The sequence below is a fragment of the Ictidomys tridecemlineatus genome, chromosome 2, assembly GCF_052094955.1.
Source record: "Ictidomys tridecemlineatus isolate mIctTri1 chromosome 2, mIctTri1.hap1, whole genome shotgun sequence".
Lineage (NCBI taxonomy): Eukaryota > Metazoa > Chordata > Mammalia > Rodentia > Sciuridae > Ictidomys > Ictidomys tridecemlineatus.
In genome coordinates this window covers 47,059,601-47,084,746 of record NC_135478.1, presented here as the reverse complement: position 1 = coordinate 47,084,746, position 25,146 = coordinate 47,059,601, and positions in this window count along the sequence as shown.

Here is a 25,146-nt window from a genome sequence, read left to right as displayed (position 1 = left end):
TCCAGTCATTCATAAATAAGAGACAGGGATTACATATTTTGAAATTTGAATAATCTCTGTGGAGGGAAAGAAGGAAATATCTATCAAATGCACATGCTGTTTAACCCAGCAATCCCACTTCTAGGATGTTATCAGATCTCCTCTCAAATATGAAAAATGAACCGTAGGCTGAATTATTCATCACTGAATTGTCTATAACAGCAAAAGTCTGGAAACAACCTACATGTCCAGTAGAGGACAGAATGCATTAGGGATACTTGACAGCTCTCACAAGAAATAAGGACGCTCTTCAGGTACTAATATGGAATGGTCTCCAGATACTTGGTCCCATCAAGAGAGTGTGGTCCAGAAATGTATGACTCTAAGTAATAGTGTGTGTGTGTGTGTGTGTGTGTGTGTGTGTGTGTGTATGAAAGAGAGAGAGAGAGAGAGAGAGAGAGAGAGAGAGAGAGAGAGAGAGAGAGAGGGAGGGAGAGAGAGGGAGAGAGAAAGAGGGAAGGGGAGAGAGAGAAAGAGAGAGAGAGGGAGGGAGGGAGGGAGGGAGGGAGAGAGAGTTTTTATATGCTTGCATATGTATAAATTGAAAAATGCTGTTTATCTCTGGGGCAAGATACTGCCTGGTACAGGCAGGAATAGAGTGTACTTTTTGGATACTTCTTCTGAACTTTGAACCACACAAATGTATTACTATCTAAACAACAGAACAAGAATAACAATAATTACTAATACCCAGACCACCCCACTTCAAAAAAAGAAAACCCTCTAAATTTATGACAATCACTGTGGCAATCTAAAATAAAATATTCTCACAGAGTAATGGACCCATGGCTATTTCACCTTGGTGTTTTGCACCAGAATCTATTGATGAGACTGTGTAATTGAATGCCAGGGCTCAAGTTCTGTCTGTATTATTTATTAGCTGTGCAAACTAGGGCGAATTTACTTAACTTCTCTGTGCCCCAGTTATTTTTATAATAAATAATGAATCCTACTTCGAAGGGTTTTTTTTTTTTTAGAGGACTTGATGAGTTAGTACTGTTAAATATTCAATGAAATGTTTAAAAAGAACACATCAGAACAAAAAAACCCCAGGGTGCCTGGCATTAATTGTGGCACACAGAGGCTACAGGGTTATGACTGATAGGTAAGAGAACATATGTGTAGGCTTTGACACATAGTAGGCACTAAATAAACATGAATTCCCTTTCCATCCCTACTTAATTGGGTTTCCAGGAGCTTTGTAGACTCTCTCTCTGGGAGACTAGAAAGTGGCTTTCTCCTGGACTTGCTTGTGATCTCTGCATTTTGGTCTGCAGGTGGACCCCGTGAGCTGTCTTCAACTGGTTCCAGGTTTTTTAAACATGAATCTATTTGGTTCTATTATTTTCATGTCACTTTCTTAGGTTTATCTAAATAAACATTTATACATTTATACATATATTCATTTTGTCCCCATTTAATTCATACGATGGATGAAATTATTGCTGTGGGACGACGCTCTTCATGCTGTGAAATGCAAAATTGGTGGCTCTGACTTCAGGCACCAACTGAAGGAAGGATAGGAGGTGACAGTAGGAATCATTCTTAGAAAAACAGAAACATACCCAGGAAGCAGCCCACATGCTTTAAAATGCTGGAAGTCAAGTAAGACCCATCACAACTTTATCTGTAACCCCTTGGAGTGGGTGGGTTCTCCTGATGGGTTCTAATGGAGAAAAGGGGGTAAGCTTGGCACGGTGACAGGTGGTAAGTGACGGGGACAGAATTGAAACCTGAACCTGGATAACTTTGGGCTTCAAGTTTTATATGAGCACCATCTCCTCTCAGGCAAGTCATCACAAAACGAACTTTATAAACCTTAAACCAAAATTGCTAATTGATATTAGTAGGCAGTTTTCTAAGTGAGGGAAGAACTGTCATTTGTTCACTTTTAATGCAAGCGACGGTCTTAAGACGCAGTTAACAAAAAATTCTTACATTAACCCTGTGAGCTAGGGTTGTCCTCACCTTTCAGGTAATAAGGAAAATATGATTCAGGAAAGTCAGGTAATTTCCCCAAGACCACACAGCAATGGAAAGAAATAGGCATTTCAACCAAGTCTCTCTCTCCTTCCATAACACTCAGACGTGTCGTTCTTTGAGAACTTATTTTCTGTTTTATCTTTTTTTTTTTCCTCCTCAAACCAGCTTGCCAGAATATGAGTTCAAAGGGGATCCTATTCAAAGTTCTTGAAACTGATCTCATGGGATTTGTTTATCTTGGTCAAATACTCATGTGACTAAAAACAAAATAACAGATTTTACTATTGAGATGAAATTAGTCTCTCTCTTGATCCCCCGATTCCAGCTACCTTCTCTCTGATAAAATACTTCTCATTAGAATATACCCTTGTGGCATGATTCCTAAAACAATAAGATCGTTTCTTTTTTTTTCATTCTTTCCTTTTTTGTTTGCTACTAGTGATTGATCCCATGGGTGCTTTACCATTGAGTTAAGTTCCTAACTCTTTTTTTTTTTTCTATTGTATTTTGAGACAGTCTCTCTAAGTTGCAGAAGGTGGCCTGGAACTTGTGATCCTCCTGCTTTTCCCTCCTGAGTGGCTGAGATGACAGGCATGTGCCATTGTACCCAGCAAGAAGGCAATAGTTTCTGCAGTTCTTTATAGACTCCGTGGTCAATGCTGAAAAGGGAGGGGAGAGATTGGAGTGGTGCTTGGAACTCTGGGTTCTAGACAGAACATGGGCCTTTCCTGTCTCTGGACTTCATGTCCATGGGATGAAGAAGGGGTGTGTGTGTGTGTGTGGGGGGGTGGGCACTGGGGTTGTGGCTCAGTGGTAGGGCACTTGCCTCACATGCTTGGGGCCCTGGGTTCGATCCTCAGCACCACATAAAAATCAATAAATAAAATAAAGATATTGTGTCCATCTACAACTAAAACAATATTTTAAAAAATAATTAAAAAGAAGGTCAGGTGACAGGTATGAAACCAGGAAGCTGTATTGAGCCTCTGGTAAAAAAAAAAAAATGGAGCTCTTCTGCACCTGTGGTAACCGAATGCCTATCACATGCCTAGCACGACACCCCCCACAGCCTGGGTTACCTGACACAATCCTCACAACTACACTTCGAGGTAGAGGCTGCTGGTAGCCTTACTTCATGGATGAGGAATCTGAGGCTCTGAGAAGGTCAGTCACTTCCTTCAAGGTCCCACAGCCAGGAAGTGGCAGAGCGGGGACTCAAACCCCAGCCCCCCCTGGTTTATAGGATTGTGCACTTGAATCACTTAGCTCAGGGGCTCTCATACTCATCAAATTACCCATCCTCGTACTGCCCAGAGAGGTCATTCCCTATGCAAATGTATTCACAGGCATATTGAAAGCAAAAATTGGATTCTATTCCTTATACTATTTGGTCATATTTCTCTCTTGACATTATACTCTTAAAGTTTCTCTCTCTCTCTCTCTCTCTCTCTCTCTCTCTCTCTCTCTCTCTCTCTCTCTCTCTCTCTCTTAATTCAGGAAAAATCCTTGGTTCCCTCTCAGAGCTGTACAGCTCGGCAGACTGACCGGTGGGCTGCTAGGACTCACTGTTAAAGATATGTACGTGCTAGGGCCTTTCAATGACCCCCAAACAGCCAAGATCCTGTGCAGCAAAGGGAGAAAAACAAAGAATTTTCTTGGCTGTGTTTTGTAGTTTCCATTAGCTTAACTGTCATCAAGAACAATGCTGAGTCAGTATCTGAATTATCTTTTTCTCTGCTTGGGTTCTTGCCTCTGGCTGGCTGCCATTTCTCTGCATGCCACAAGGCACCAAGACAGGTCCCCACCTCATCCATCTCTCAGTAAGGTGATGGATAGCATACATTTCGTAATGGGGTAGCAATACGGCATATGGATGGGGAGGATGCAGTCAGGTCCCGGCTGTGACACTGCTCAGCTGTATGTCCTGGGGCATGTTATTTAATCCAGAGCCTCTGTTTCTTACTGGGTGAAGTATGGACTCTGAAGCTACCTCCTTCTTAGTGTGCTTGTCAGGGTGAAATGAGATAGGTGTAGCAGTTGCGCAGCACAGTGCCAAACTCTGTCCCCATGCCAAGTGACAGGGATTCCACTTCTGTGCTCTTTTGTTCTCTAGCTACATGGTGAGGCTCCCCTGGACCCCTTTGGCTGGACATATACTCCCCACACAAGGCCCAGGGAATTCTGGGTCTTACAACCTGCTAGGATCCCTGGGGACAGGAGCATAGCTCTCCTGACCTCAGGTGCCCACATTTATCTGTGGGAGGTCTGTTGTCCTTTATATCAAGAATTTGGTCCAGAGAGTCAGGGTACAGGGCTCTTTATCAGGAATGCATCAGCACCTAGGCTTTAGTTTTTTTCTTTCCTTCTTTCTTGTTTCCTCCTTCCCATCAAGCCCATGGAATTCTTGATCTAGCCTTGGATAAGGAAGAGATAGCCATTGGATGGAAATCATCTTCTAAAACTGTGGTACATATACACAATGGAATATTACTCAGACATCAAGAAGAATGAAATTAGGGCATTTGCCAGTAAATGGATGGAAGTGGAGACTATCAGGCTCAGTGAAATAAGCCTATATCAAGAAACCAAAGGCCGCATGTTCTCTCTGATATGTGGATGCAAACACACAATAAGGCAGGGGAGGAAGAATAGAAGTTCATTGGTTTAGACAAAGGGGAATGAAGGGAAAGGGCAGGGGAATGGGAATAGGAAAGATAGTAGAATGAATCAGACACAACTTTCCTATGTTCACATATGAATACACGACCAGTGTAACTCCATATTATGTACAAATGGGAAATTATACTTCCTGTATATATGATATGTCAAAATACTTTCTACTGTCATGTATAACTAAAAAGAACAAATAAAAAAAGAAAGAGCAATCTTCTACCATGCATTCTTGTAAATCTTTTAACTAATGTAAAGAGACTCCCCTGCTTGATGTTTTCTTGTCTTTCTGGCAGCCATAATTGGCTTTATTTTACAGAGGAAGCTAAGTTCTCTATACTTATGGAGTATGGAGTAATGCTAATGTTAATGTGCAATACCTTTGGCTGCCTAATGTCTGTACAAGTTGGCTGTTTAGACATCTCCTTTGGGCACCACAAGGAACCTGTGACTGCTTCAGACTTTGGCAAGGTTTCCATCTGGTATCCCGTATGCACTCCATTCATGCTTGTTGAATGACAGCATATCTTACCCTGGAGACGTACTGCTCCACTTGCAAATGGCATTATTAAGGTCCTCAATGGCAGTTTTGGGCACAAAATAGAGTATTCAGAAGTAACTTTGATTTTAAATTAATCTTTGATTTATTAAATTTAGAGTTTAAAAAAAACCTCTGTGTATCTCCACGCTTTTAAGTTTAAATTACAGATCTTATTATTTTGTTTATATGCTCAGCAAGTTAGAACCACTACTTTTAAAAATTAGTTTGTTATAGTTATACATAATATTGGGGTTCACTTTGACATAATTATACAAGCATGGACTATAATTTGCTCGGATTCAGTCCCTAGTGCTTCCCCTTTCCCTGCCTACCTCCCTTGGTTCCTCTACTGGAGTGTTATTTCGTCTATTTATGTAGGATTTTTTAAAAAAAAATTTATATTATGGGGCTTGGGTTGTGGCTCAGTGGTAGAGCGCTTGCCTAGCATGTGCAAGGACCTGCGTTCGATCTTCAGCACCACATAAAGAAAAATAAATAAACTAAAGATATTGTGTCTAAAAAAATTAGCATTATGGATGTGTGTGTGTGTGTGTGTGTGTGTGTGTGTGTGTGTAATTCACGATGGTAAATTCATATATGTACATAGGAAAGTTTGGTCAGATTCATTCCACCTTTCCCCCCTTTTCCAATCCCTCCTCCACCCCTTTTGGACTTCACAATCTCTCTTTTACATTTGTTTTGGTTGGGATGGGAGGTGTCCCCTGAAAGCTCACACGTGAGACAATGCAAGAAGGTTTGGAGGAGAGATGACTGAGTGACAGCCTTAGCCTAATCAGTGAGCTAATCCCTGATGGGATGAATGGGAAGTGGTAGGGTGTCGGTGGAAGGGGTGGGAAGCGGGGCGTGGCTTTGGGTATATATTTGTACCTGGAGAGTAGAGTCCTCTGTCTGCTTCCTGCTGTGAGCTGCTTCCCTCTGCCACACTCCTACCACCGTGATGTTCAGCCTCCTCTCAAGCCCCAAGGCATGGAGCTGGCCTTCTGTGGATTAAGACCTCTTGAAACCATGAGCCCTCAAATAAACTTTTCTTCCTTACAGTTGTTCTGGTCAAATCCTGTAGTCACAGCAGCGAAAACAAGGTTCATGGGATCCTCTCCTCACTTTTTCTTTCTTTTCTCTTATTTTGATCTAGCTTCCACCTAGGAGAGAAAACATTCAACTCTCGATTTCCTGAGTCTGGTTTTATTTCACTTAATGCCATGTTCTCCAGTTCCATCCATCTTCCTGCAGAAGACATCATTTTTCATTCTTCTTTATGCCTGAGTAAAAATCCACTGTGTATATATATATATATATGCCACGTTTTCTTTATCCATTTGTCTGTTGATGGGTTCCTAGCCTGATTCTACAGCTTGGCTATGGTGAATTATGCTGCTATGAACATTGGCATATAACCATCACTTTCCAGAGGCCTTCAATTAATGTTTAGTCCCATTTACAAACTTGGTCAAACTCTTTTTTTTAAAATTCCTTTTATCATTTTAATGTATTCAATTTCCTTTTAAGTACTATAATTATCTGACTTAACAGAACCTTTCTGAACACTTAACTCCTTTAAATCTATCAAATTCAATCTAAAAATATAGTAAAACTTAAAAAAATTCAGCTCTGTAATAAATCTATTAAGAATTGAACTTAAAATTACAAATCTAAATCAATTACCCTTTTAAAATTACAATCACAAGGATGACCCCTTACTCCATTAGGCTAAATTCTCTTAAACATTTTAAGTACATAAAGTGTCAAAACTTCACAAAGCCCTCAACCTGAAAATATTAATAGTATGCATTTTATTTATTAATTTATTATTATTATTAAATTTTTTTTTTGGTACCAGAGATTGAACCCAATACCAAACATTTATCCAAACATTTATCCAAGACAGGGTCTTGCTAAGTTGCTTAGGGCCTCATAAGTTGAGGCTCGCCTCGAACTTGTGATCCTCCTGTTTCAGCCTCCTGAATTGCGGGGTTATAGGCATGTACCACCTTACCTGGCAATAGTATGCATTTTAGATTCTTAAACATTTATATTTTAATTTTAAAATTACCCCTGAGCTTGAAGATGCTACTTCACCAAGGAAGTCATGTCATCCTGAACAACCTTACTTCCCTTTTTCCCTTCCATATATTTGTTCCCCAAGCAACCCAATTTCATCTCAGTGATCTTGCCACCAACTTCGAAAACTTCAGCTAAAGTTACTGACCTTTTAGGGTTTATGGATGGGATGAGTTTAGATGTTACTAAGGTCTTAGCTATAAAATTCTTAATTTACTTTTAATTTATTCACAAATATGGTTTTCCATTTAGGCTAATGGAAATGAACCAAATGGTTGAAAAACAGTATCACCTGCTTATGTAAAGCTACCATCTGACGATGTTCACCATTGAACACAATGTGTGCAGATCACTCCTCTTACAAATGCCATTCGTTTTTTTTGCATGAACTCTAATGACTGGACATTTTGACCTTAGAGCACAAGCAGCTGAGGAGTCACATCTGAGAATGTTTATGAAACATTTGAAAATTATATGTTCCAGTTTATTTAGAAAACTGTGTCCCTGATTGATGGGAAATGTCATTGCTACTTCCTTCTGACAGTGGACTGAATTGATATATTAGTCTGCTTTTTTTACCATAATTAAATACCGGACACAAGTTACTTATGAAGACAAGAGGTTTATTTAGCTCATGCTTTTGGAGAATCTAAATTCAAACGGCATGGTATATTCTCTGACTCTGGTGAGGGGGCCATGACAAATAGCAGATAGCAGATAGATGATGGGGTGTGTGTTAAGTAAGGATCACACAGTGAGCCAGGAAGCAGGAAGAGCTGGGTGAAGTCACATTTAGTCTTTTTATAACAATTCTTTTATAAAAACTATTAAGAGGTCAATAGAGAACTACTTCATGCCCCCAATAACCTGAGGACTCTCCACTAAGCTCTACCCTTTAAGGTTCCATAATACTTCCCAATATAACTACCCTGGGAATGAAGCCTCCAATCACATAAATTGTTGGGGGGATACAATTAAACCATGTCCAAACCATAGCAATTAACATCTTTATTCCTACAATTTTATACTTGGTTTCTAGAAGAGCATATTGAGTAAATAAATGAATAGGAGGTGGCATGCATAACATGTTAAGTGAAATAAACAGGAATTAGGCCCCCCTTTTGTTTAAATCCCAGTTTCATTCCTTAAAAGCATGGGACTTTGATGAACAGCTTTATGCCAAGAAATCTGAGAACTCAGATGAAATGAACACATTCCTAGGAAGAAGAAAGCTACGGAAACTGACTCAACAAGAAATTAGAAATCTGAATAGACCTTTAATGAATAATGGAATTAAATTAGTAGTTAAAAATCTTTGCACAAAGAAAAGTCCTGGGTCTGATGACTTCCCTGGTAAATATTATGAAATATTTAAAGAAGACATAATACCAGTAATACATAAATTGTTCCAGAAAATAGAGGAGAATGAAACGTTTCTCAACTAATTCTATAAGGTTAGTATCACCCTGATGCCAAAGCCTGAAAAAAAATCACACAAAAAAGGAAAATTACATATTAATACTCACATGAATATAGATGTAAGAATTCTCAACAAGATATTAATAAATCAAATCCAACAATATACCAAAGAGATGATATACTCTGGCTGGGTAGGATGTATTCTGGAAATGTAAGTTTGGTTTAACATCCTCAAATCAACTAGTGTCAAAAACCACAGCATCATCTCAATAGATACAGTGTCTCACACACAGTCATGATCACAACTTTTAGTAAACTTGGAAGAGAAGGGAATTTTCTGAACTTGGTAAGGAACTTATGTTGAGTATTATTACTGGTGAAAAACTGAAAGCTTTCTCCCAACCTCAGAATCAAGGCAAGGATATCTGCTGCCACTTATTTTACTTAGCATCATACCAGAGTTACTAGCTAGTGAAACTAGACAAGAAAAAGAAAAAACAAATGCATCCTCATTACAAAGAAAGAAGTGAAATAATTTTTTTTTCACAAAGGAAACAATACTGCATGTGGAAAATTCTAAGAAATAAAGACAGATTCGCACAACTTGCTAGAACTAGTAAATGAGAGAATCTCCTAGACTACGATTTATGCAAAGTTTTTGTAGTTACAATAACATGAAAGCACATTTAGTAAGGAAAAGATTGCTTACTTGGATCTTTTTTTTTATTGGTTGTTCAAAACATTACAAAGCTCATGACATATCATCTTCCATACATTTGATTCAAGTGGGTTATGAACTCCCATTTTTTACCCCAAATACAAGTTGCAGAATCACATCGGTTACACATTGCTTACTTGGATCTTATCAAAGTTAAAAAAAATATTGAACTTTCAAAGATATCATTAAGAAAATGGTACCTGGGTTGGGGATGGAGCTCAGTGATAGAGCACTTGCCTACTTGCCTAGCATGTGTAAAGTCCTGGGTTCAATTTATGGCACCACAAAAAAAAAAAAAAGAAAAAAAGAAAGAAAGAAAGAAAGAAAGGGTAACTTGTCACAGCTACTTGGAGGCTGAGGCAAGACGATTACTTGAGCTCTGATGTTTGGAGCCAGCCTGGACAATGTAGCAAGACTTATCTCCTAAAATAAAAAAAAATATAGCTGGGTTATGGTGGCTCATGCCTGTAATCCCAGTGACTCAGGAGGCTGAGGCAGGAGGATTGCAAGTTCTAGGCAAGCTTCAGCAACCTAAGAAGACTCTAAGAAGACCATATCCCTAGTCCTTTTTTTTTCCAAAAAAAAAAAAAAAAAGGACTAGGGATATGGCTCACTGGTTAAGCACCCTGGGTTCGATTCCCAGTATGAATAAATAAATAAATATATCAAGAAACATAATAGGAAAAAATATTTACAAAACACATACCCAATAAAGTTCTGTAAAGAATTTACAAAGAACACTTATAATCTAATTATAAGAAGACAAAAAAAACCCTAATCAAAATGAGAAAAAGATACACTTTTCAACAAAAAATTTGTGTGTTTGTGTGTGTGTGTGTGTGTGTGTGTGTGTGTGTGTGAGAGAGAGAGAGAGAGAGAGAGAGAGAGAGAGAGAGAGGGAATGGCTAAGAAGCATGTGAAAAAGATGCTCGACATTATTGGTCCTTAGGGAAATGCAAATTAAAACCATAATAAGATAATATTTCACCCTCACTAGAATGGGTGTCATATATAAGACAGATGATAACTGGCGAGGATGTGGAGAAACAGAAACTTCCAGACACGGTCTTTGGCAACATAAAATGGTGCAACCACTTTGGAAATACTTTGGCAGTTTCTCAAAGAATTAAACATGAAACTTCTTTACAACATTGCGATTCTACTGTAGACAGAGAGCAAATGTCATAACTGTCATCCCTAACAGGCCCCAACTGGAACAACCTACAAGCATCACTGATGAATGGACAAACAAAATGTGGTATGTCCATACAATGGATTACCATTCGGCAATAAAAAAAAAGAATGAACTACTGACTCATGCCAACTACATCATGGATGAATCTCAAAAATATTATGTTGAGTTCAAAAGGCCAGACACAACAGATGACATATATGTGATTTTATTTTTACAAAGTATCCAGAAAAGAAAAACTTAGACAGAAAGTAGATTAGTGGTTGCTTGGGGCTTGGGATTTGAGCAGGAATGAATTGTAAAGAAGCCTGAAGGATCCTATTGGAGGGATGAAAATATCTAGAACTGATTCACGGTGAGGGTTGCACCACTTGGTAGAGTTACTAAAAGTCATTAAAACAATGACATCATACTATACGCCTTTGTTGGGGACCACATATCAAGTCAAGATGGCGCCTGGCAGTTTGCCAGGAGGAGTGGTTTGTAATGCAACGCCACCAAGCCATTAAGATGGTAGGGATTCCTTATTGACTGATTGCTGTAACTGGATAATGCTAATTGTGTCAAGTTGTGTGTAACCAGTTAGATATATATACCTCTGCTGTTTTGCAATAAGGCGGCTCCTGCTACCTTGGGTGCCCGCTACCTTGAGTTTCCAATCAGTTCCCGCTGAGTTTCCCCGCAATAAAGCAGTTCCCACTTCAACCTTTAAGTTGTTTGTCACCTCCCGGTTATTTTGCCCAGCCGGACTGCGGCACGCCTTGTCTTCCTGATCCTTCTGTTTTTTTTTTTTTTTTTTTTTTTTTGCAGAGATCTTTCTTTTTTCAGAGCCTGAGTTCTCCATTGTGTAGATTCATGATGGTTTATTCACCCTTGATTTGAGTGATGATTTTTATGATATGTGAAATACACATAAGTCAAATTGTTAAAAATCACAATTTCACTTCTCTCTGTTCTTAGCTCTTTCACCTGTAAAATGAGGATCATGAGATTGCTTCCCTCTGTTGGGCTGATTATGTGAGATAATATATACACATGGTTTAAAATTAGAGCATTGGATGGATTGTAGACATTCCTTTAAACACTAATTTAGATGATTATTTTGAAACAGCGGAACAAAGTTCTCAAGGAAAAAGAAAATAAACTGTTTCTTTTATTGAAGATATTATATATTAGAAACCCTTGACCTCTTATCCAACCCTGACCTCTTAGCATGGGACAACTGAAAGAAAAGTCTAAAGCAATTCATCTTTATATATATATATATATATATATATATATATATATATATATATAAATGCACTAATTTAAAAAGCTATAAATAAATAGTAGAGTAGAAGAATAGAGAAATGGGAACAGGGGGACAGAGGAGGGGAGGGAAAGAGGATTGAATTGGAGCATATTATACTCCATGCTTGTATATTTTTGTCAAGATGAACCCTCAATATTATGTATAACTATATTGAAATAATAAAAAATTATTTAAAAACTTGTGAGAAACAGATGAAATTTGACTGAGCAGGTAAAAATAGTCAAAGAATTCAGTTTAAGGGATAATGAAACTAGAAAGCTTTATTTATTCTACTTATTAAGTTTCAACTTACTAAAATATGTTAGTAAATATTTCAAATAAAGATACAGGAAGTGGTATTTTTTTTGGGGGGGGTACTGGGAATTGAACTCAGGGACACTCAACTACTGAGTCACATCTCCCCAGCCCTATTTTGTATTTTATTTAGAGACAGGGTTTCACTGAATTGCTTAGAACCTCACCGTTGCTGAGGCTTTGAACTCTCCATCCTCCTACCTCAGCCTCCTGAGCTACTGGGATTACAGGTGGCCACCACCATGCCCAACAGAAATGATTTATTTTTTATTTAAAATGCTTGACTATACATACAAAACATTTAGAGTTACAAAACTACACACAAAGCTATGTCGAGAAGTCTAGTTTCTATCCCCAATCCCTCTGCCTTCTCCCTTCTTCCTAAAGATTTTTTTCCCAATTAGCCTTCACTTTTTTTTGAAATAAAAGCAAACATCTATTTCCATCAAGTGATTAATAATGTATAATTTATCAAGTCAAATGCCAGGTTATTTGGAATTCCTTCTCTGCATAATACCATATGATAAACCTTGTCCCCCTTCTCATTTTTTTCTCCCTTTTTAACTTAAGCCTGGTGAATATGCAATGGGGCAAAGACTTTCTTTCTTTCTTTCTTTCTTTCTTTTTTTCCCCCAAAGACCAAGTTTTCCATTGTGTAGATTCATCATAATTTATTCAGTTCGAGTCTGGGTGATATTTGGATTTATAGAATTTCCTTTTTACATATAATGCAGCAATGCATAACCTTGAAGTTACAGTAAATTAAAGGTGCAAACTACGAACATCCTTTGGCAACTGAATAAGTTCATTCTTTGGTAAGGCACGCTACCTATGATGAATGGAATGGATCCAGTACTCTTAACATGAAGAAATTTCATTTGGAGCGCCTGTGGTTTTGAATTATTCAAATTATTCATTTTTCTAAGTTATTGAAATGTTTTGGAAACAAGTCCTTGATAATAAATACCACATCTTATTAACCACCTTTGTGGATACTATGTTTTTAAATATCTTTTTGGGGGGGTGCCAGGGATTGAACTCCCGGGCACTTAACCACTGAACCACATCCTCAGCCCTTTTTTTGTATTTTATTTAGAATTGCTTAGCACCTCACTTTTTTCTGAGGCTAGCTTTGAATTCTCGATCCGATCCTCCCGCCTTAGCCTCCTGAGCTTCTAGGATTACAGGTGTGTGCTACCATGCCCGGCTATGGTTTTAAATACCTACAAACAAATTTTAAAATTATATTTAATTGGTATTTCTAGAACTTCCTATTTTGTTATATTAGATATCAGCTAGTAGTCTATCACTTGTTAAAGTGTATAAATTTGAGGTTGACAAAATTTGTCAAGTCAGGTATTTGGAGTTTGAGAAAGCCTTCAGTATATTTTATGAAGACTTAAGTGTCTTGACTCTTGTTTTTTTTTCTTTTGCAAAGTTTTATAAATTTAAACTTTTATTGATTGTTTTTTATATCTGTGTTTATTGGAGAAGAATTAGGGAGTTTATTTAAGAACACACACAGAGAAGTACCTACAATCCTAATCCTCAGAGATGCCAATATCAGTGTTTGCATTTGTTATCCTTCTAGAATTTTTAAATAAACATATATAGCCTCTCTGCTTCCTAACACACATGCATATGTCATTCCTTCATCTCCTATCTCTGTATGTCTATAAAGGAAATTTTGTCTTCTGTTTATTAGTTTTTATCTTTTAAATTTGCTGTTTGCATGCCACACACAAAATTTTTTTCTATTTCTTTATCAAAGTTAGTTCTTTGTATTTCTTAGTGTTTATTTTAGAAGCAGAAAATAATTGCTTTGCTTTTCAAAAGGTTTGCGGGGGGAAAAGTAATCCACACAGGGCTTTTTGTGATCATGGTTACCCATATCTTATTCTAACACTAACAGTGAATATCTAATTTAAAATGGAAAAGTTTAAACATTCAAATGATTGAGCATCATATCCCCTACCTCCCCAACTCTTGATAATAAATTGAATTTCTAATTTTCCGAGTTTATAAATTTTTTATTTTTTTATGTACCAGGGATTGAACGCAGGGTGCTTAACCACTGAGCCACATCCCCAGCCCTTTTTTGTATTTTATTTAAAGACAGGGTCTCACTGAGTTGCTTAGGTCCTTGCTAAGTTGATGGGGCTGGCTTTGAACTCACAGTCATTCTGTCTCAGCCTCCTGAGCTGCTGGGATTATAGGTGTGCACCACTGCACCTGGTAAATTTCTAATTTTCTGTGTGGATCTACATGAAAATAATTTCATGGCTGTCTTTCATTTTAGAGAGACAGATAAAACTACTTTGATTATTTAACAAGCAGAAACAGAAAACTTGATTCATAGTAACTTAAAAATGTAAATATTCTTTTATGTCATGTTATGGTCAGTTAAATAGGATGGTGAAAGAATAGTGGGGTATAAGGAGACAGAGTGGAGAGTAAAGGAGGAAAGAGAGAAAACTGAACATAAATGAGGAAGGAAAAGTGAAGAAGACAGATTAAGAAAGGCAAAGGATGAGAGACAGAATCAAAAGACCATCCTTCAAAGCAGAAGAGGAACACATGTGGAGAAATAGAATTTGGTTAGAAAAGTCTTTTTTTTTTTTTTAAATGAACACAATACCTTTAATTAATTAATTATTATTATTATTATTTTTTTTTGTGCTGAGGATCAAACCCAGTGCCTCACATGCGCCAGGCAAGTGCTCCACCATTGAGCCACAACCCCAGCTCAGAAAAGTCTTTTAGAGAGCAATTTGGTAGTATCTATTGAAATTTTAAGTTTCCATTCCTTGAGCCCAGTAGTCATACTTCTTGGTATTTGAACCTTAGAAATATATCAGCATATAAGGACATTTATTGCAGCATGTTTATCATAGCAAAAAACCTATAGATAACTCAAATGTCTAGTAGCAGGAAACTGTTTAAAAGTACATTCATTCAGTAGAGTGTGAGGCAGATGTTGAGAAGAAGGTGGTAGAGGTTGTGTATACAGATGTGGAGAAATATACACAAATGTGATCAAGTGATAAAAGCATGTTGTAGAAAATTAAGTGTGATATGATTTGAAATATTGAAAATATGTGTGTATATTCGTATACATCAAAAATAGTCTATATGAATGTACTCTGAACCGTTAATGGTTTTAGGTGGAAACGTTTGAATTGTTATGATGGCATTTGATAGTTAGTCTTTGGGAAGATGGAAATGAGAGAATCCCTAATGTGTTTGAATGTGTGAAGAGAGATTTTACTGTGGGGGTTGAACTGTTCTGCGTTCCAGCAGTCACCCAGACAAAATTCACTTGAGGGCTGAGTCAAACCTTGGGCTTCTGTTTCCCATTTCTAACAGTTGCCAATAAAGCCCAGAACTGTGTCATTCTGTTGTTCACATTAATGGACAATTTTTATTCTGACTCTGAGATTTGGGGATGAACCTTAGAAAGGCGATTTCCTCAAGTGTAATTTGAGGATAATGATAACCCCTGCCTTACAGGATTATTTTGAGTGGTAAGTATAGAAAGATACACAAAATGCCTAACTCACTACCTGACATACGGTCAGGATTCATAAATGGTAACCACTACTATTATTAATATTTTGGAAAAGTTCAGGATCAAATTTCCACTTTCCTAGGCCTGTGGGTTTTCTTTTAATGCCTTCTACCCTTGTAGCATGGAAAGAAATTTGATATATGGAACTGGAAGTAGATAGATTTACCTAAGATTTCATGCTAGTCCATCATAGCTTACATTCTAAGTTTCAAGGAAAATGAATCTTTTGTTCATTTTTGATTGCTGTCTCAGCACAGCTCAATTACTTATCTGATGATTTGTATTAGTCATTAAGGCAGCCCCCCAAAAGTATCTGTTCATTTCCTGAATATAGACTTTTAATTTAAAAAAGGTCTTATATAATTTTGGGACATTTTTATTATTTTTAAATGAAGCAACTTTCAGTACATTAAATTTATTCCGAGAGATGACATTAGGCCATGTTCTTGAGTCTGTTCTCTTGAGTGGATTTAATGTACTTTCACATTCTTAAAATGTTTTTATAATAGTTTCATAATTACAAGTGATGCTTTTTAAATGTGTTGCCTTCTCAAAAAAAAAAAAGAGAGAGCGACTCTGACTTGCAGTTTTTATGAATTTTGCTAGTTTCTTAATGCTTCAGCTTCACCAGCTTGCAGGAAGGGAAAGTTTGAGTTATACAAACTGCCAGTTCAGCTGTAGGAATTATGAGAGCCAGGCAGTGTTTGCACATGGTTAGTCTTGCATGGCAAGAATGAGGCTGTTGTGTTCCTTGTCATATTTATTTAATAATTTAATTTAATAATTGAGAAAACTATGTACTTGGGGAAAAAATTACCCTTTGGTGGAGAAATGTTTGTAGTACATTTGCATTTCTGAAATGATTTTTCTGTTTTATAGAGAAACAAGGATTCCCTTATGTGTAACAATAATTTAGTATCCTCTCTACAATATCATAAACCTCAGATACATTAGCATTGGTCCCAAGCTTGTTACAGGGAAACATGACACCATACATAGCCTAAGTGCTACTCCTTATACCCTCAACTCCTCCCAACATAGTCCCTCACTCCTGTGCCTCTCCCTTCCCCCTTTCACATCTGTCATGGGCATCATTAATCATTTAACAAATGTTTTTGAGCCTGGTGGTGACCTCAGAATTCTTTAAAAAATCCTGAGTTCCAGGTAGCTACTTCCAGTTAACTGCTAGAAAACTTCTAGGATTTATCAATACATTGACAACATAACCTAATCAATGTAGGCAGTTTAGTTTACAAATCAGTTGATTCAATTTTTTTAAAATTAGCCCAACTATTTTTGAACATAATTTCAATAAAAATAGTGTATTTGGGGCAAGCATTTTGACTTTTCAAACCATTGTCTCAGCATAACATTGGCAAAGTTTGAATAACTAACTGTAATAAAATGCACAGTGTACAAGTGCATTATATGAAGTAAATTTGTGAAATATCTGACACTTATGCAGGATCACACCAGTAAGTGTGAATATGTCTAAAACTTCTCTTGCTTTGAAACAGATTTCCCAGTGACCTTTGTTCTTTGCCATCTCTCCAGAAAATCATATAGTTGTTTTCTGCCCCATGAAAATTCATCATCATATCCCAGTGTGATGGCAGATGGAGAGATCTGTGGCCCAGCATCATTTTGGAGATCTTCCCTGCCTATTCACTACTGCTGAGTAATTTTACAAGTTGGGTTCATTTAGTTAGGAAGGGGACTAACTCTGATCCTCATGCCAAATACCAATCATAGGCATAAAAACACCTCAGATCTCTCTCTAGCAGTGTAGTCAGGATAAATGGCACTCGGGAGCTATGGAATATGTTTTCTCCTTTTCTGCTGACATTGTTCCAGAATTTGCAATAACTGGCAGCATCTCCCCTTGGCTACACCCTTCTCAGTTTCCTTTGATAAATACAGAAACAGAGCTGAGAGGAGCAGGGAATGGTGTGCCTTTCTCTCAAGTCCATTCTCTGAGAGTTTGTGAGTGTGTGTGTGTGTATAAGATGAGGTGATGCTATTTAGACTGGTGATGGAAACACTTGGAAATAGCAGTATGAAATCAATGCATGAAATGCAAAGAGAAGATGGTCTAAAAGAGGTTCCTGTGCTGGGGATGTGACTCAGTGGTAGAGCGCTTGCCTTGCCCACGTGAGGCACTGGGTTTGATCCTCAAGCACCACATAAAAATAAATGAATAAAATAAAGGTTTTATGTCCATTTATAACTAAAAAAATAAAAAAGAGATTCTTTATCAATCCCTGTGACCCTGTCTCTGTCCTTTTCAGATCCCACCCCAGGCTCAGCCGTCTCAGTGTCAGCTCCCAGGTGGGTTTCTGATAAGCCTGTGAAAGTAGGTCCTGCCTATTCATGAACTTGAGACATGCTGCAGGTGTAAATGTGGACCAGCAGATGTGTGCTTGAGTGCTCTCAATCTGCTGTTTATGTTCTTCTACAACAGCTGCCAGGCTCCTTTTGTCTTGTTTGTTGGCCCCTAAGATCCCCTGGCAGCCTGAGGCGAGAAGAAGGCACCCTAGTTTCAATTTTCAGGACAGCTCAATTCCTCACCATGAAGGTCATGAAACAATTGGCTAATTCATTCTCTTTTATTTTAAAAATTTAGAGAAGTTTTTATTGAAGTAAATTCCTTATAACAGGACTTTTGATCTCAACTGTCTCTTAATCTTGTGTTTTATAAATAATGAATAACTCACTGCTCACTGAAACGAGCGGTAGTCAATGATTACTAATGCCTCATTTGCATATGAAATTAATATTCCATATAGTTGGTCCAATCATTTAGGCTTAAGCCAGTATAGTAGGAGGCATGTTCATTTGAGCAGAAGTTTGGTTGCAATGGAAAATACTATTGAGTCAGTATTAGTACTTTGATGCTTTCATGGCCAGCCCTGGAGGTGTACAACAAGGGCACAATTCCCATTTTTGGTGGTGGGTTTAACAACAGCAGACTTGCTCTGAATATCAGGTGCCACAAAGATCATTCTATCATTTAATGAATATTTATGAGATTCCTACTGTGTACATACCACTGGGCCCAGAGCACCTGTGTTAGATGCTTGCAATGGTTGTCAGTAGTATGGTAAACAAAATTTTAACTCTACTTTCAAATGGAATTAGTTCTTACATTCCAAGCACAGACCATTGTCAGTGCTTTGAAGCAACCAGGTTGTTTGACATTTGTCAGTGTCAATCATCAAACCAAAAGGTCTTTCCTCTGCATCTTTGGTTCATCATCAATTATGATTAAATTCATCATCAATATCCTGTTAGTAAACAGAATATTTGGTTATTTAATGGGGGTTACAAAATCTCTTCCCCCCATTGTGCTTTTTGGTGCTGGAGGTTGAACCCAGGGCCTCACACTTATACGGTACATACTCTAGCTCTAAGTTAATTTTAATTACTATAACTACATAATATAACAAAATACTGATGTAATTATATAGTTACATAATTTATCCATACAACTATATGTCATTTCTATCAACATAACTACCTAAGGATTAGTGTTTGTTTCTCATAATATTGTAGTGGACTTTCATACATATTTTAACAGGAGAATCTGATGGCTCAGGAAAGTATGTCAGGTAAACTCCAGTGTGGGCGTGGTCCTTAGATAAGGTAGTTACTATTTCCCTTCTTTTAGTGGGGATATTGAGGAGGATACTTCTAGTTCTTAGACAGCCACATATCAATCAAAGTAGGCAATATTAGACTATGATAAAAAAAAAAAACCCAAATATCGCTGACTTGGCCCAACAAAAGCTTATTTCTCACTCATGCAAAGTCTGCTGTAAGTCAAAGCAACTCTCCAAAGCGTCTGCCCTATCCTTTCAGGATCTGTCAATTGTAGGCCGTATCCATGCTAACACACTCCTCTGATTGACAGGGAAAGAGAGGGCTGGAGAGGGGAGAAATAACAGACAGATGCTTCCATTCATGAAAGGCAGCAGAGGAGATGTGTGCAGTTCCAGGCTCACAGTAGGTTTGCAGCTTGCTTGGCTACGTTCAATTTCAAGGGATTAAGATGCCAATCTTCTGTGAACCTGGAAGTAGCTGGATACCTGGATATAGCTGGATACCTGGATGTTGGCTCACATCAGACCATTAGAAAATCTAGAACTTTTCTCTCTCCTTTTATTAGTGAGTTGGAAATGTGAATAAATGTTCCTGAAAGGTATCTTTTTTTTTTCTCTGTGTGACAGTGCTGAAATAAACGTGGGAAACACCTTCATATTATTGAAGTGACTGTGCCACAAAAGTTAAAAGTAGCTATTGATAATTTATGCATCTTGAAGATTCAGAAATATGGACTGTTAAAACCTTAAGGGAGATGATATTTGGTCTTCCTCTTTGAGGATCCAGGTGCTTTGTTTGGCATAACCATGGCCCCTGCATGATGTTCATGTCCTAATCCACAGAACCAGTGAATATTATGTTCTATGTTAAGGAGGAATTAAGGTGGCAAATAGAACCTAGTCAACTGATCTTAAAATATGGAGATTATCCTGGATTACCTGCATGTGCCAAATATCACAAGGGTCTTTTAAAGTGGAAGAGGGAAGTGGAAGAAAGTTCAGAACCACAGAGATGGCATCATGAGGAAGACTTGACATGATATTGCTGGCTTTGAAGATGGAAGGAGTCACATGCCAAGAAATGTGTCCACACATTTCTAGCTTCTAGAAGCTAGAAAAGGAAAAAAAAAGTGTCTCCCCTTGACCTTTCAAAATGAACACACCTCTGCTTACACCTTGATTTAAGCCTCATTTAGGATTTCTCACCTCTTAAACTGTGTAGTCTTAAGTCACTAAGTTTGCAGAATTTGTTATAGCAGCAATAGGAAACTCATACATGTCTTATGACTTCTACAAATAGGGTTAGGGCAGAAGATTGACATTTCCTAGAAGGTTATGCATGAAATATATGGAATTATATCTCTTCTTGTCAATATCCTCTTAAAAAATCTGAAAAGTTAGTAAAGGAGATGAAAACTAGAAAAGCACGGTTTCTGGGAGCACTATAATGCTTCATCTTTTCTTCTCCTAAGTGGACTTGTCAATCTGTTGAGAAATTTATGTGGAATAATGGAAGAAGAGAAAAAAATGAAAGCACCAATTTTATCAGAACTTCACATGGTTTTAGAAGAACTAAAAGTTTATGGCTAAGATTCAACAAAGTATTCAGAGAAGTGACTGATGGGATGGTTTTGGAGCAAGTGATGGCTGGGGTTGAATTGCTAGAAAATGGCTTTAAGCATGAACCTTTATTTGGTTAGGAAAAAAATAAGATTATGGATAATGCACACAGTTGTCTCTCTTGAATCTAGGAAGTAGCTGAGGTGCATAGCAAAGTTCCTGTGTGTGCATTCATCTTTGTTTTAGTGCATGACTCAATGAATAGGTAGGTAGGTATATGTAACAGGAAAGTTGTTATATAAAATAATGGCATTTATATCACCTACAGACACCCAGAGAAGCAAGAATTTGCCTCAGGATAAAGCATTGTTGAAGATTCTGTTCAACAAATGCATCCAAAGATAATTAATGGTAGTTACCTACTTAAACTGAGTACCAACCATCAGTTACCAAGTCCTGATAGATAATTATTCTTTCTGGTGGCTAGAAATCTGCTTTGAACAGAATTTGGAAGTGCCCCCTCCCTCAATCCTTCCTGTCTATGCTAACCTATGCCACCTGTCAATATTCTCCTCTCCTTCCTTTCCTAATTACCAGGAGCTCTGCTTGAGAGTGTCATATATTTTGATCATTAGCAGATGCTTTATAATAACGATGGCAAAAGACAGCTAGTCATTCTATTATATATTTATTTTCACTCCCACCTTGTTCCAAAAAGGATTTAAGGTGGGTTGCAAGAAAAAAAAAAAACCACGCAAGGCAACATGATGAAACAAAGATTAGCAAGTGAGGAAACAAGGGCAAAAGGAAAAGAAGGGTGAGGAAAAAAAAAAAAAGAAACTTGGAGTACAAAATGTGCTTCAGCAATGGACTACAAATTGGGTCCTTGCTTTCTAGCAACCCGTGGGGGGAAATGATCAGTCCCATGAGTCACAAGCCAGTTGGTGAGAGGCAGCACAATCATTCTTGGAATTTAGGCCAGAGAAATTTCTCCCACTCATCTCTGTAAAGAAGACCCCAGGATAATTCAGTGAGCTATGTCCCACAGACAGGACAAATTCCTCAGAGCTGTGTTGTCACATCCTTCAGTATAGGCCTGCGATACCATGTCCCAGCAGAATTTAGCCCATTTGCTCTACGGGGGATCCCAAGAATATGTTTCAGTTTCTCTAAGGGTTGTTGATTCAACCAAGGGATGGATTAAGAGCTTCTAAATCATAGCCATTTATGCTTGGGGGTGGTCTTAAAATTTTCATGAGATATCAAATATGTAGCCATTAAAAAAAAAGAGTATCTAAATGAATGATGGGCAAGTGACCCTCTATCCACATTCCCTCTTGGCTAAGCCCCTGCAGAAAAGTCAATGACAGAGAGCTTTGGGGTCTGGAAAGGGCTTCAGTCTCCCTTTTATGTTTGGGAGCCTAAAAGGAGAGGCCCAGCAGAGGAGCCCAGAAGAAGAAAGTGCTTGGATCTGTGATGCACGGCAAGCAGGATGGTGGCAGTGGCTCTTGGGCTTCTCCAGTTGGGGAAGGTCAAGTGCTATTGTCTGCAAGAGCCCCCTGGGTCAGGCATGCCAACTGGCTGGGACTTGATGGAGGATCTGTGAGCTTGGTTGGGTGGGGCCCTTCAGCCATCAGGGAAAATTGAAGGTCTTTATCTCAAGCTTGCTCCCATGTGCGAGGCTCCTCCAGGCCCCTGGATGTTCATCTGGCATCCTGATATGCTGTCAACTAAGATCACTCTTGCTGCCCTCCAGCAACCCAGCACCTGCCTCTCTCCAAGTCCTAAGTCCTCCGTGCAGTTTGGGAAGCCCCCCCAGGCTCCAGCAGTAGGCCGCTCACATTATTCCAATGCCATTGTCCTAGGATAGTTTTGGCAGGAAGAGGAGATAATGCACATGTGTTCTTTCAAGAATTCTCTAGGGCTGGGGAGATAGCTTGGTAGAGTGCTTGCCTTGCATGCACAAGGCCCTGGGCTCAATCCCCAGCACCACCAAAAAAAAAAAAAGAATTCTCCAGTTCATTCTCCAAGTAACCCTCACCAGGGTCCTTCTTAAACATATGTCTCATTGTGTCATATCCCTGATGAAAACCCATCCAAATCTTTCCAGGCCCCTCTTAGTCCCCTTAAGATAAAGCTGTAGATTTGCAAGATGATTGATGAGCTCTTGGCTTTTCTCTATCACCTCATCCCTCTTGATTCTTCTCCTCCTCTCCCCTCACTCCCTTTGTTCCCTCATTCATGTTTTTTTTTTTTGGGTACCAGAGATTGAACCCAGGGGTGCTTAACCACTGAGCAACACCCCCAGCCCTTTTTAATATTTTATTTAGAAACAGGGTCTCCCTGAGTTGCTTAGGGCTTTGCTAAGTTGCTGAGCCTGGCTTTGAACTCACCATCCTCCTGCGTCAGCCTCCCAAGCTGCTAGGATTACAGGTGTGCTCGCCTGGCTGTCCATAGTTTTGAGCTTCCTATCCGCCCCCCCCCCACCCCGTCCAGACCATTCCTTTCTCTTGAAAACCTGTCTTTACCCTTTCATCTGTGCCTACTTGTGTTTCAGATTATAACTCAGAAATCAATCCCTCCAGGAAATGGTCCTGGACTTCAGACTAGATGAGGTGCCTATGCTGGGTGCCCCACAAAGCCCTTTACTCTCTCCAACTGTAGCATTATGTTAGGCAAATGCCAGATGCAAACATAATTCCAGCATGTCAGTGGCTAAAACAATAGAATTCTGTCTCCTCTAAGCATCTGGTGCAGGTGCTTCCAACTGCTAGGTAGACGTCTCAGGGGGATTCAAGGCCCTGTGATAGCTCTGCCATCTTATAGGGCTTCAGAGTCCTCAACATGCAGCTGGGGCAGAAGAGGAGAGGGGCTGGAAGGCCCCCTTCCCTCACTGTCTCCACACAGAGCCACCCTATGTTCCTGCCACTCCCATTCCAATGGCATCAACATGGTGTCACTAGTTGCTATGGACAGTGGCTGTAAAGTAGCAATGTTATAATACAGAAGGAGGAATGCAAATTTTGGTGGACGCACGGCTCCTAATGTGCCCGATTGTAATTGTCTGGGGTCTGTAGTCTGTGGGGAGAGTAGAGGAAGGCAATGCTCACTATCATACCTTTTCTTTTTTTTTTTTTGTGGCAGTTGTGACCCCCCATCTTGGTGCAGCGACCACGTGATGCATAAGGACATTCGTGCTTGGCTGGGGGAGATAGTGGGTCATGTGGACAATCATTCCTCTTGACATCCCTTCCCCGGACTGTTCAGTGCTAGGGAGGGAGGGAAGAGAGAGAGAGAGAGAGAGAGAGAGAGAGAGAGAGAGAGAGAGAGAGAGAGAGAGAGAGAGAAGGCATGTTCTTTATGTCGTTTCTAGGCAAGTCCTTCTAAAAAGTACGTGTCTTGCATAGACAGAAGCATTCACTGTGAGCAGAGAGGTCCCACAATCACAGGTGCCCATCAAAGCGTGAGCCTCCTCTTGGATGACGAGGCTCTCTGATTAAAGACTTGTTATTGGTCCTTTATTGGGCACAGAGAGAAAATGTGCTGCTGTTCGTCCTGGCATTGCAGCTCTAGTGCACATCTGGCACCTGACTCTGCGTCCCAGGAGGTGGGCGGCAGACGCATCTTCTCCCGCTCTTTGGAAGCCAGCTATGTCTTTGAAGTGTCTCTTCACCCATCATTTTTTTTGTGTGTGTATGTTCGTATGAGCATATAATAGTAGGAAAGCAATCACCTATCAGATTGTTAGGGGAGAAAAGAAGCAATGAATAGGCATGATGTGTAATTGACTTTATGAAATTGGAGAAACGGAATTCGCTCTCTCCAGCAGTGTGGTTTCCATTTCTGAAAATCCTTAGGCAGGATAGTAATATATTGACTTGTGATATTGGAGCTTTCTGCTTTATAATTTAAGGACTCAAAAGTGACCTAATGGAAGGACACAAAGAAAAACAATTAAGTACACCACACCCACCATCCCCTAAGGGGCCCCTTTATATAAAGAAGCACCAGACCCCTGGGGGCTGGCTCAGTCCAAAGCCATCAGCATTTGTTATTTTCCTGTTTGCTTTGGTCCCTGTCTTAGTCATCAGTGCAGAAAAAGGGAGTCCCGTCATCCTCAGCAGCACCTGACCACTGCAGGGGACAACTTGGAGGCGGAGGCCCAAGTGGCT